Raw genomic sequence first — 12,528 nt, forward strand, 5'->3', positions numbered from 1 at the left:
GAAGGGAGGGATAGTAAGAGATTTGTTAAAAGATTCAAAATTAAAGTTAGATAAGAAGAATAAGTTCTAATGCCCTATACCACTGTGGTATGACAATAGTTAACAATAATATATAGTTTCGAATAGTTAGCAAAGGATATTGAACGTTCCCAAAACAAAGAAATGATAAATGTTTGCAATGATGGATATGCTAATTACCATCACCTCATCAGGGTAATTAAATATATACACTATGTGTATTGAAACATCACTATGTACCCAGAAATATGCACAATTATTATGTGCCAATTAAAAAAATAAAATAAAATTATGATAACAGCTACATATTTGTGGTGTAGAGTTAAATTGAGAGGGTAGTTTATTACTTTAAATTCTTGTATTGGAAAAATACATAGGTTTAAAAGTCAATGAAAAATAAGAAACAAATAAATTAAAACATAATTTGAAAAAATAAAACAGAGGTAATGAAAGAAATAAATGAAATTAAAAGTAAACAGTAAATTCACGAAGTGTAAAACCTCAAATAAATAACCTGATGATACATCTTTTTTTAAGGTCACTATAAATTTTAATCTATGATATAAAATATTACCTAAAGATATAATTGAACATCTTGTATCAGAAAATATAACAATGAAATGCAATTTTGTAAATACTTCTATGGCACAAGGATTATTTTCCTCAGATTCAACCTTGTAATTGTGTTTTGTTTGCTTTCTGAAAATCACACTTTATAAAGAACACAAGTAGAGCTTGTTAAAATGATTGTCACAGATGTACTGTTTACTAATTCAAAAAAATACTACATTTCATTCATTCATATCAATTTTCTTCATTAATTATGAAGAATAAAATATAATATTCCATGCTTGTCATGAAGTAGCGGTTTCTTCTTCCAGTCTAATCAGGGAACTAATAAATGCTTAGTTCATGGCAAAACTTCCATTTGATTTACATTGACTTAATTACTTCTTAGGGGCTAGCCTCATCAATGGAGAAAAAGCAGTTTTTCCTGAGGCAACAGCACATTAACAGCACTGAATACAAAATATGGCAAATTCAATGGTTGTCAGCATTGCTTTAGGAATTTTGAGACTATAAATAAAACTATAACCATAAATAAAAGGGCTTATTAATACATTCTTTTCAGGAGAGTGATACATTCTGAAGGTTTCTTGTTATTCTGTTGAATAGCAAGGACTTCTAAACTTAAATGTCTTAAGGCTGAAAGTTAGTTACATTCCTCAGATTTTAGCCTTATTAATGAAATTCCAAAAGTATCGTAAGATTCCATTTGTCTTGAAATTATAAATTTGTAACAGATATTTTTTCAAAATACATGCCTTCAAACAACTTAAATGCAAAAATCATTCATTCTTAATAATACCTAGCAGTTCATCCCTTGCTTCCCAAAAGTACACATACAAATATATGAATTTAAAAAATAGGTTTTCCTGTTCAAAAAATAAGCTTCTGCCTTTTTAAAAACTTGTCAGGCTTTCATGTGCCAAAATGTTGAAAACTGCACATATTCAAACACAGTTCCCATAGGAACACACATTCTTCAACTCTCACACCTTTGAAGACACAGGAGACGGGCAATATAAATGTTCTCTTCTTTCCAGCTGATGTTAGTTAGGTTTGCTTCATGAGATTATCGGAATAAAGGGTTAAATTTTCATTTTCCATTACTCTTATCTAGTAAAATTAGACTTAAAGTAGGTAGAATACTACCAGAAGAATTACACAGCGATTGGACAAACTGGCCTAAAATAATCAGGCTTTTTATTTATACTTCCCTTTTTAAAGTTGTCATTTGACAACAGCTTCCATCTTTAACAGCAGGCAAAAGAAAATGAGGTGCCATGCCATATTAATTAAAATATTCCACAATGAAAGAAAATACAAAACCTGAAAATAACTTCAGTGCTATAGACATTTAAAAAGTTACAATGGTTAAAACTCTGAATAAAAAGATCTTGAGAACAGGTACATTTCAAAGCAATATTTTACACGCTTTGGAAAAAATAGCTATTTTTCAAATAACTTATATATGGTTTACATATTTCATGCAGTCTCTGAGGTTTTTTTTTTTTTTTCTGCAACACTGTTTTGTACTAAAGTCTCTCATGTTGTTTACCAGATGGGTTCCCGACTCACTGTCCCAATCTTGGATCTCAGCCACACTGGGTTTAGCTGACGGATGTCATGGCCATCAAGACTGATAGTTCCATCAAGACTGACAGTTCCAGAAGCACGGTCCTACAACCTCAGGAGGAGCGAAAGCACTGTTGATTTGCCAGAACCACTTGGGCCAACCAGTGCGGTGATAGATCCTGACGGAACGGAAAGGCTGAAATCCTGAAATATGGGCGCCTCTGGGCGAGCAGGATCGCCAAAATGCCCGTTCTTAAACTTCAAAGCACCCTGGAAGCTTTTCTCATTTAAGATAACCCTACCCCGCCCCCCCCCCCCCCCCCCCGTTAAAAGGCAGCTTGGGCTCTCTCTCCAGGGTCTCCCAGAGGCACCCCCCCGGCACCCAGTCCTTTTATCAGCTCCAAGTAGAAAGACCTCAGAACTCCAATGCTTATTCCAACCCAGAAAGCATACATAGGAAGGAAGAGAGTTCACCCATGGTCATGTGGGCACTGCCCATCAGCAGCCCCCCTTTGTACAGGACAGAAAGCACAATCAGGTTTCTGGACAGCCTAGTCGCTCCAAAGAAGCCAGCCCGAGCGAATGCCTCTTTCTTTGCTAACTGCATTAAATGGTACACTTTGCTGGCATATTTCTTTCAGTCATTTCTTTCCCAAAAGCTTGAACAGTTTTTACATTTCCAATACGTTCCTCAGCTAGCTGAGTGGCTTGTGCCAGGGAACCCTGGGTGACTTTGGTCAGTTTCAGCAGATATCATCCATAAATTACATCAGTGATTGACACTGGAGGCACCACGCTCAAAACAAAGGTGGCCAGATTAGGTGAGACAAAAAAACATCATCCTGATGCCTACAGAAGCCCGGGCCCCGGCCCTGAGCCCATCTGAGAGGTTTTCAGTCACTGAGCGCCCCAGGAGTGCAGTGTCTGATGAGAGGCGGTTAATCAATTCCCCTGTGCCAGTCTTGTCAAAGAAAGCAACCTCCTGCCCCAGAATGGAGGTAAATAATGAAGTTCTCAGCCTCTTCACAACGCGCTGACCTGAAGTTTGCATGAGGTAGACACGAATGGCATTGGCGGCAGCACCACACAGAAACACGCCACTGAGGCCAAGGCAGAGGCGGGTCAGGTTGTCGCTGTAGTCCACAGTGGGGTTGGTATAGATGGCATCGATGATCTTCCCCAGGAAGAAAGGGGCAGACATGGAGATAACAGTGGACATCGCGAGAAATCCAACCGCAGCTGCCAGCCTCCGGCGCTCAGGGTACACCAGCCCTAGGAGCTTCCGGGCTTCCGAGAGTCCCAGCGCCGTGGGTCGTAGCCGCCCGTCGTTCCCGGAGGCGCCGCCGGCCCGCGCCGCCAGGCCTCGTCCCTGCCCAGGCAGTGGCGGTAGGACCGCCCTGGCAACCCGGTGCGCGGGAGCCGAGGAGCGCCCGGCCAGCCAGGCAAGAGCCCCGCACCGGCAGCAGCCAGGGGCCCGAGCCCACAGCCCCAGGAGCCGCGCGAGGCCCGCGCCGCCCCGCGAGCCGCCCAGACCCCCGCCCCGGCAGCAGCTCCTCCAGCGGCGCGCGGCTTCTCCAGCAGCGCGCAGCTCCAATGCCCCGGAGCAACTCCGGCCCCGCGCCCCATGGCCGCGCCGGCCTCAGGGCAGTGAACGGCGAGATGGACTGGCGGCGCGGCTGGCCCGGCCCGCACGCAGGCTACCGGCAGGAGCCGCCCTGGCTTTGCGGGGCCCGAGGCGCCGATACATCTTAAAGAACTAGAAAAGCAAGAGTAAACCAGACCCAAAATAAGTACAGAAGAAAGGAAAGAATAAAGATAAGAGCAGAAATTAATGAAATTGAAATGAAAAAATACACAATATGAACAAAATGAAAAGTTCGTTTTTTAAAAAAGATAAACCAAACCACTAACGTTTAGCCACACGAAAAAAAAATACAAAAAAAACCCTAAATAAAATCAGAGATGAAAATACGGATATTATCATTGATACTGTAGAAATTCTAAGGATCATTAGAGGCTAGTATGAGCAACTATAGGCCAATAAATTAGAAAATTTAGAATAAATGGATACTTTCCTAGGCACATACAACCTAGCAAGAATGAACCATGAAGAAATCCAAAACCTGAAAAGACCAATAAGTACTGAGATGGAAACAAAAACTTTCCCAGGAAAGGCCGGGCGCGGTGGCTCACGCCTGTAATCCCAGCACTTTGGGAGGCCGAGGCGGGCGGATCACGAGGTCAGGAGATGGAGACCATCCTGGCTAACATGGTCAAACTCCGTCTCTACTAAAAAATACAAAAACAAAACAAAACAAAACAAAAAAATTAGCCGGGCGTCGTGGCGGGCGCCTCTAGTCCCAGCTACTCAGGAGGCTGAGGCAGGAGAATGGCGTGAACCCGGGAGGTGGAGCTTGCAGTGAGCCGAGATCACACCACTGCACTACAGCCTGGGCGACAGAGCAAGACCCCCTCTCAAAAAATAAAAAAAAAAAAGTTTCACGGGAAAGAAAAGCCCAAGACCCGACGGCTTTACTCTTGAATTTTACCAAATATTTTTAAAAGAACTAATACCAATCTTACTCAAACTACTATGAAAAATAGAGGAGGAGGGAATATTTCCAAACTCATTCTACGAGGACCAGTATTACTCTGACACCAAAACCAAAGACACATAAATAAAAAACAACAGGCCAATATCCCTGGTGAACATTGATGCAAAAATGTTCAGCAACATGCTAGCAAACTGCATTCAACAACACATTAAAAAGATCATTCATCATGACCAAGTGGGATTTATCCCAGGGATGCAAGGATGGTTAAACATATGCAAATCATTATCATCATCTCACATCAAATCACATCATATCAATAGAATGAAGAACAAAAACTGTATGATAATTTCGATTGATGCTAAAAAAGCATTTGATAAAATTCAACACCCCTACATGATCAAAGCCTTCAGAAAACTGTATAGAAGGAACACACCTCAACATAATGAAAGCATATAGAACACACCCTCAGTTAGTTTCATACTAAATGGGGGGAAACTGAAAGCTTTTCCTCTGAGACCTGGAACAAGAAAAGGATGCCCACTTTCATCACTGCTATTCAACATAGTACTAGAAGTCCTAAGCAAGTCCTAGTTAGAGCAATCAGTCAAAAGAAAGAAATAAGGGGACACGCAAATTGGAACTAAAGTAATCAAATTATCCTTGTTTGCAAAAATTAGTAAAGACATTACCAAAAACAATAATAAGCCACCATAACTTATAAACACAGATGCAAAATTTAAAAATATATATGAGCAAATCAATTCTAGTAATATATAAGAAATATATAATGATTAACTGGGGTTTACTGTGATAATAAAAGTTATTTTAACATCCAAAAATTAAGCAATGTATTTGAACTGATTAATAGCATTAAAAAGACAGTTCCATATAGTGATCTGAATAGATGTAGAAAATTCTACTGACAAAATTATATAAGCATTCTTGATAAAACCTCAGAGTAGACTAAGAATAGAGGCAAACCTTTTTTTATGTTACAGAGGAGCATCTACATAATCATACATCAAATGCCATACTTAATGACTATATATTGAATGTGTTCTTCCTAACATTGGGAACAAGGCAAGTATGTATGCCCCTGTAACTTTTATTTAACGTTGTACTGAGGTTTGAGCCAGTAATAAAAAGCAACAAAAAAGAATGAAATACAAAATTTGGAAGAAAAAAAACAGCCATAGAAATCTTTATGCACAGACAACACAATCACTTATGTATAAAATCATAAGAAACTTATAAAACAAGACATAAGACGAATATGTGAAAATAAATTATATTTCTTTTAAAATTATACTTGCTAACATTAAAACATAATAAAATGTACACAATACTACCCTGAAAACTACTAAGCATTTCTGAAAAAAGTTATATATGACCTAAACCCATGTTCATAAATTAGAAGACTCAATCATGTTAAGATGCCAATTTTCAATTTGGTTATTAGATTAAATTTCAATCAAAATCCCATCTGCTATTTGGAAAAAACTGATAGGTTGTTTTTAAAAATTTATATAGAAATGCACAAGACTTATAATAGAAAGATAAAAGTCATAATGAAGCATGAATTGGGAGAAATTATTATTCCTGGTTAAATACTTGTCAAAAGCTATCCTGAACAAGACAAAGCAACATTGGTGTAAGGGAAAATGAATACACTAATAGAGAAGAATAGAAATGTACAAATACATATTTGATCATTCAATTTAAACAAAGGCACCAAGGCAATTCAAACTGGAAAGAAAAATCTTTCTAATAAATGATGGAACCACTTCATAAGTCAAAAAAAAAAAACCTTAAGCCCTACATCATAACGCATAAATTAATTTCAGGTATATAATAGATTTAGGTGTATAGTCTAAAGCTCTAAAGATGCTGATACAAAGCATAGGAGAAAATCTGCCCCATCTTCAAGAAAAAAATATTTCTTAGGACATAGAGAACAAAAATTTATATTAACAAGATTTCTTTACAAATGAAAAACAAATAATTATAAATATTAAGAAAATAAAAGGGCAAGCTACAGACTAGAATAAGATATTCAAAAATATATACCTGAAAAAGAGCTTGACTACATAAAGAAATCCTACACATCAATAAGAAAACGATATCCTAACGTCTAACTTGAACAGGTGCTTCAAAAAATAGATATACAAATGGCCAAGATGCACATGAAAATACACCTAACATCTTTAATTGTGTGTAAATACAAATTAAAACCACAAAGAGTTACTAACTCTGGAATGCACAAAAATGACAACACTAAATGTTGATGAACATATGGTGAACAACTCAACCTCTCATAATTTGCTGATGGAAGACTACAATAAAATACACACTTTTGAAAACTAATCTAGTTTCTTACAAAGTTAAACATAAAAATATCTCATCATTTATCAATTACACTCCTAGGGCTTTACACAAGATCAATTGAATGGCCACAAAAAGGCTTTTACATACCTGTTTATAGCAGTATTACTGAAAGTAGTCGAAACTTTGAAAAATATCAAATATTCATCCAAAAAATCGCAGATTTTTAAAAAATGTGTATATCTACACAATGGAATACTACTTAGCAATGAAAACAATGAACTACACAATGGAACTTAATGAAAATAATGAGATACCAATACACACAGCATGAAAGGATCTCAAGAATATATATTAAACAATAATAATGAGACACAAAATATACAAAGTCCAAGAACAGACAAAAGTAATACATGGATATAGACTTCAGAAAGCACGTTGCCTATTGGAGCTGGGAAATGACTGAAAGTGGACAAAGGGAACTTTCTAGCAAGTAGAAATATTGTATATCCTGATTTAGGTTTTGGCTACATGAATTTATATATATTTGTCATTGAATTATATATCTAAAATCTATGCATTTATATAAAATTTCCCTCAATACATAATACATAAAAAAACTAAAATTGAAAACTCAGTACTAGACTGAATGACCAAGAAAATCATAACGTTTAAGGTATAGGTCATGCCGGCATCAGAGATCTAGAAGTAGCGGAATTGATGTCATCAGAGTTAAGGCATTTTGAAATGCCATGAAATTTGACACCTATATCATGAAAAATCATCCTGCTTTCTATTTCTCACGTCCTGACAGTAACTTGTTTGGTTGTAGTAATCAAGGATTTGATTCTACATGTTAATTTCATATTATTAGAGAATATTGCCAATTTTGCTTCTCATTCACATTTCCATTTAGAACTTCACTGTTTTTTCATAGTAGGAAAGTACAATGCTTCATATAAAATAGGCATGAGGACTAATTTTCCACAACTCTGTAACGTCAGGAAAAGATGACTAATTTTATATGCATGTTTGAATGTAGATTGCCATGGTTGTAATGGCTAGTGGGAAAGTAGACATTTTACAGATATTTTAAGGTAGATTAAACAAAATTTCATTGCTTAGATATGACTATTCTCTTAAGAGCTGAAAAGCCAATGAAATTTGAAGTTGTACCTGTTCTTTGGTTTCATTCCATGGTTAGTAGGAGCTAGTTAGAGAAGCATGTTAAAACTGACCTGTACAGAACATCTATTAGCTATTGTCTTTATCAAATTTTACCGTGACATTTTCCAAAATTTAGACTATAAAGTTTGAAAACAGGATTAAAAAATTTAAATAAGGCCGGGCGCAGTGGCTCACGCTTGTAATCCCAGCACTTTGGGAGGCCGAGGCGGGTGGATCACGAGGTCAAGAGATCGAGACCATCCTGGCTAACACGGTGAAACCCCATCTCTACTAAAAATACAAAAAAATTAGGCGTGGTGGCGGGCGCCTGTAGTCCCAGGTACTCGGGAGGCTGAGGCAGGAGAATGGCGTGAACCCGGGAGGTGGAGCTGCAGTGAGCCGAGATAGCGCCACTGCACTCCAGCCTGGGCGACAGAGTGAGACTCTTCAAAAAAAAAAAAAAATTCAAATGAGTATCTTTTACGAATAGTAACAGAGATGCTTCAATTTAATTACCATCAATTGGTATATACAATGAGATTGCTATTTAATACATTTATTCACATTTCCAGGCAACATAAAATAGTTAACATCTTAGGGAATAGAAAAAAATCAGCTCCTTTTGTGGCTAAGTTCCAGTGACTCACTTTTCATGTGGTATTTCATCCAACATATTCTCCTTCCCTCATGAATCTGTAATACATGCTTATATCTCCATTATGAAAGTTTAATATTTTGGCTTATTTGTAATTTTGTGTGTATATTTGTCTTTCTTAGAGCAGTGACTATAAATATTTAGAAACATGAGAATCGTTAATCAAGTTTTATGCTTCTTCTGGTGTGTAGCACAGAGCTTTGCACAAAATAGTTGCTCAGGAAAAGTTTGGAATGCAATTCTAAAATTATGACTTGTTACATAGTCAACAATCATGACTATGGCAGATTATTCAAATAACCCCTTAAAAATAGAAAAAAGAGATAATTAGATGCTAAAAGTAAAATTGAAATATTGCCAATTAAAATCACATGGCTAGTAACAAAAAAGACAATTCATATTGTAAAAACTATTTTCATTTTAGGGTATTAAGAGGATTCCAATTATCTGGATAATAAAATAAATTAAAATGTATCCTGAAAGATAATTCAACTTTAAAGAGCATATCTCATTTTCAATATTAGCCTCAGATCAGATGTTCTGAAAATCTTAAGCAACATGCATAAAACTAAAATGTAGGCAGTTACCGAGAATATAAATTAAATATACTTCTTGAGCATCAAGTTTGCCCTATGAGTTTCCTTAAAAATATAGTGTTCAATATTGGAGAAGCATCATTCAAATTATAGAATTTTTAAGCATTTAAGGACAACATATTTTTAATGATAACCTTTTGAAGTAAAACGTTTCATTCTTTCACTCCTTACCTCTCCTTTATTTTTTATGCCATCAATCAGATAAATGTCAAATTAACTGCCTTGTTTCTAAATATATGTTCCCATTCCTTTGCTCTAAACCCAAATATTTATAAACGAGAAAAGAAACCCTTCTTGAATAGCAGAACATGGTTTCATTCTGTAAGACTCAAGAGTTGCATGGCATGGACAAAAATCAAAGAAAGTGTCAAAATTCCTGTACTATAATAAGGTCGTGTCTATGCAGACATGGTGAAAAGGTAGAATTGAAATTCAAACTTACTTCAAAATAGTTTACCTTCCCTGGCACAAACTGAAACTTTGATGATGCTGTGGAGAGTATGAATCATGACTAAGTCCAGTTGACTAAAATATTTCGAAAACACAGTAGTTCTTGACACATTAAATAGAACCTCAAACTGCCCATATGTTCCAAGACTCACTGAAATAGTTTGTCAGTTGTACTCGTGTTTGTTCTATTGAGATAGCCCACACGCTTTCTTTCCCTCCTTCCTCCCATCCTTTCTTCTGTTCTTATTTCCTTCATTTTTCCTCTCTTCCTTTTTTCCGTTGGCTTTCTAAGCTACTCTAAATTACCAATATAAATCCAATGCCTTCTTATTTATTTGCAAAGAGCAAATACCATTCGTGTTATTCAGTGGCCACCTTGTGAAAGCTGACTACTTCTACAATGATTGAATTTCTTTTTTTCTTAATTTAATTTATATATATATTTTCTATTATACTTTAAGTTCTAGGGTACATGTGCACAACGTGCAGGTTTGTTACATATATACATGTGTCATGTTGGTGTGCTGCACCCATTAACTCGTCATTTACATTAGGTATATCTCCTAATGCTATCCTTCCCCCCTCCCCCACCCCACAACAGGCCCTGCTGTGTGATGTTCACCTTCCTGTTTCCAAGTGTTCTCATTGTTCAATTCCCACCTATGAGTGAGAACATGCGGTGTTTGGTTTTTTGTCCTTGTGATAGTTTGCTGAGAATGATGGTTTCCAGCTTCATCCATGTCCCTACAAAGGATTTCTATCTGTAATCATTAAGTGGGGCAACAGAACTAAGAAGATATAAACAGCATTTAGCACAGCATATTACTTTGAAAAACAGATGAATTTTTTATGTAAAATGCTACTGAAGCACTCACTTAAACGTAACCATTCAATTTTCTACCTCGAGCCCCAAAGCTCTCTTTGCTGCCTAAGATAATTTTCTTTATCTAGCATGCCTGATGTTGCAGGTCTCTTTCTCACTCCTTATTCTGCAAGACATGCTCAGATTCTCTTTCCATTCAATTTATGACATAATTCATTGAATGCTACAGCCTACTTGAAGATTTAAAAAAAAAATCTTCTATTTTTTTTTTTTTTTTTTGAGATGCGAGTCTCTCGCTCTGTCGCCCAGGCTGGAGTGCAGTGGCACGATCTCGGCTCACTGCAACCTCTGCCTCCCAGGTTCACGCCATTCTCCTGCCTCAGCCTCTGGAGTAGCTAGGACTACAGGCGCCCACCACCGCGCCCGGGTAATTTTTTTTTTTTTTTTTTTTTTTGTATTTTTTAGTAGAGACGGGGTTTCATTGTGTTAGCCAGGATGGTCTCGATCTCCTGACCTCGTGATCCGCCCGCCTCAGCCTCCCAAAGTGCTGGGATTACAGACGTGAGCCACCGCGCCCCGCCAAAAAATGCTGTCCTTATTTTCTTATTTGGTTTTCTAAACTAATTAGGTTATTTTCAATTCACAATTTCTTGCTTTTACAAAAAGAGTAGATACTGGGAGGCCGGGGGTCTCTACTAAAAATACAAAAAAAAAAAAAAAAAATTTAGCCAGGCGTTTTGGCGGGCGCCTGTGGTCCCAGCTACTCCAGAGGCTGAGGCAGGAGAATGGCATGAACCCGGGAGGCGGAGCTTGCAGTGAACCGAGATCGCGCCGCTGCACTCCAGCCTGGGCGACAGAGCGAGACTCCGTCTCAAAAAAAAAAAAAAAAAAAAAAAAAAAAAAAAAAAGAGTAGATACTGGGAGAAATTTGAATCTGTTCAATGTCTGGCACCTTTTCTAAATATCCCCCATTATATCCAATATTTGGCAAAATTCATCCCTAACCCCAACTCCTGACCTAAAAACCATGCGTGAGGATGCTTCTGATATTGATCATCCTGGCTTCTGCTCTGTCAAAGACCAACCCGGCCTTGGCACCAACCACCTTGTGAAAGAATACAGTTCTGTTCTGCAGATTCTCTTTAGTGAGGTCTGGAGGTTCTCGCTGTCGTGCTAAACAAGAGTTTGAGACTTGGCAGCCCAATACATGGCTGCCTCTGTACTGCACCACAGCAGCCGAAATCTTGGCAGCTAGTCAAAAGCTAGTGAAAATGTCAAAAGTACAAAACTCCTCTCAGAGCTCCAAAGAAGCAAGAGAGCTTTCAGCAGGATCATAACAGGTGCATCAAAGTAATGCCAAGGGGAGAAAAAGGCTTCTTGGACCCAGCAACAAATAAAAATTATAAACATAAATATGCACACATAAACCCTGTTTTATATTTGTCAAAAAAGCCCTTTTCAATATTCAGCAAGTAACTGCCAAAGGATCAAAAGAGACCTGTATAAACTACAAGAGGTGACAAGTATAAGAATAATTTCCAGTTTAAAGAAGATTCAAATGTCTCACTTTGGAATTACAAGTCACAGAAATGTAGTACTTCTGTGACACTTTGGGCTTAAACTGCACAAAATGTATTTTCAAGAGGCAAAATGTATGTGAGAGACAATGAATATAGACTTCATGGCCGGGAGCGGTGGCTCACGCCTGTAATCCCAGCACTTTGGGAGGCCGAGGTGGGCGGATCACAAGGTCAGGAGATTGAGACCATCCTGGCTAACACGGTGAAACCCCGTCTCCACTAA

At 37.7% G+C, this 12,528-nt stretch overlaps 1 pseudogene; it reads right to left on the reverse strand.

Moving 5' to 3' along the window:
• Positions 1 to 974: 974 nt before the first annotated feature.
• Positions 975 to 12,528, reverse strand: part of LOC101143076 (ATP-binding cassette sub-family B member 10, mitochondrial-like) — a 43,143-nt pseudogene continuing 31,589 nt past the window's right edge.

This window comes from Gorilla gorilla, chromosome 16, assembly GCF_029281585.2.
Source record: "Gorilla gorilla gorilla isolate KB3781 chromosome 16, NHGRI_mGorGor1-v2.1_pri, whole genome shotgun sequence".
NCBI lineage: Eukaryota > Metazoa > Chordata > Mammalia > Primates > Hominidae > Gorilla > Gorilla gorilla.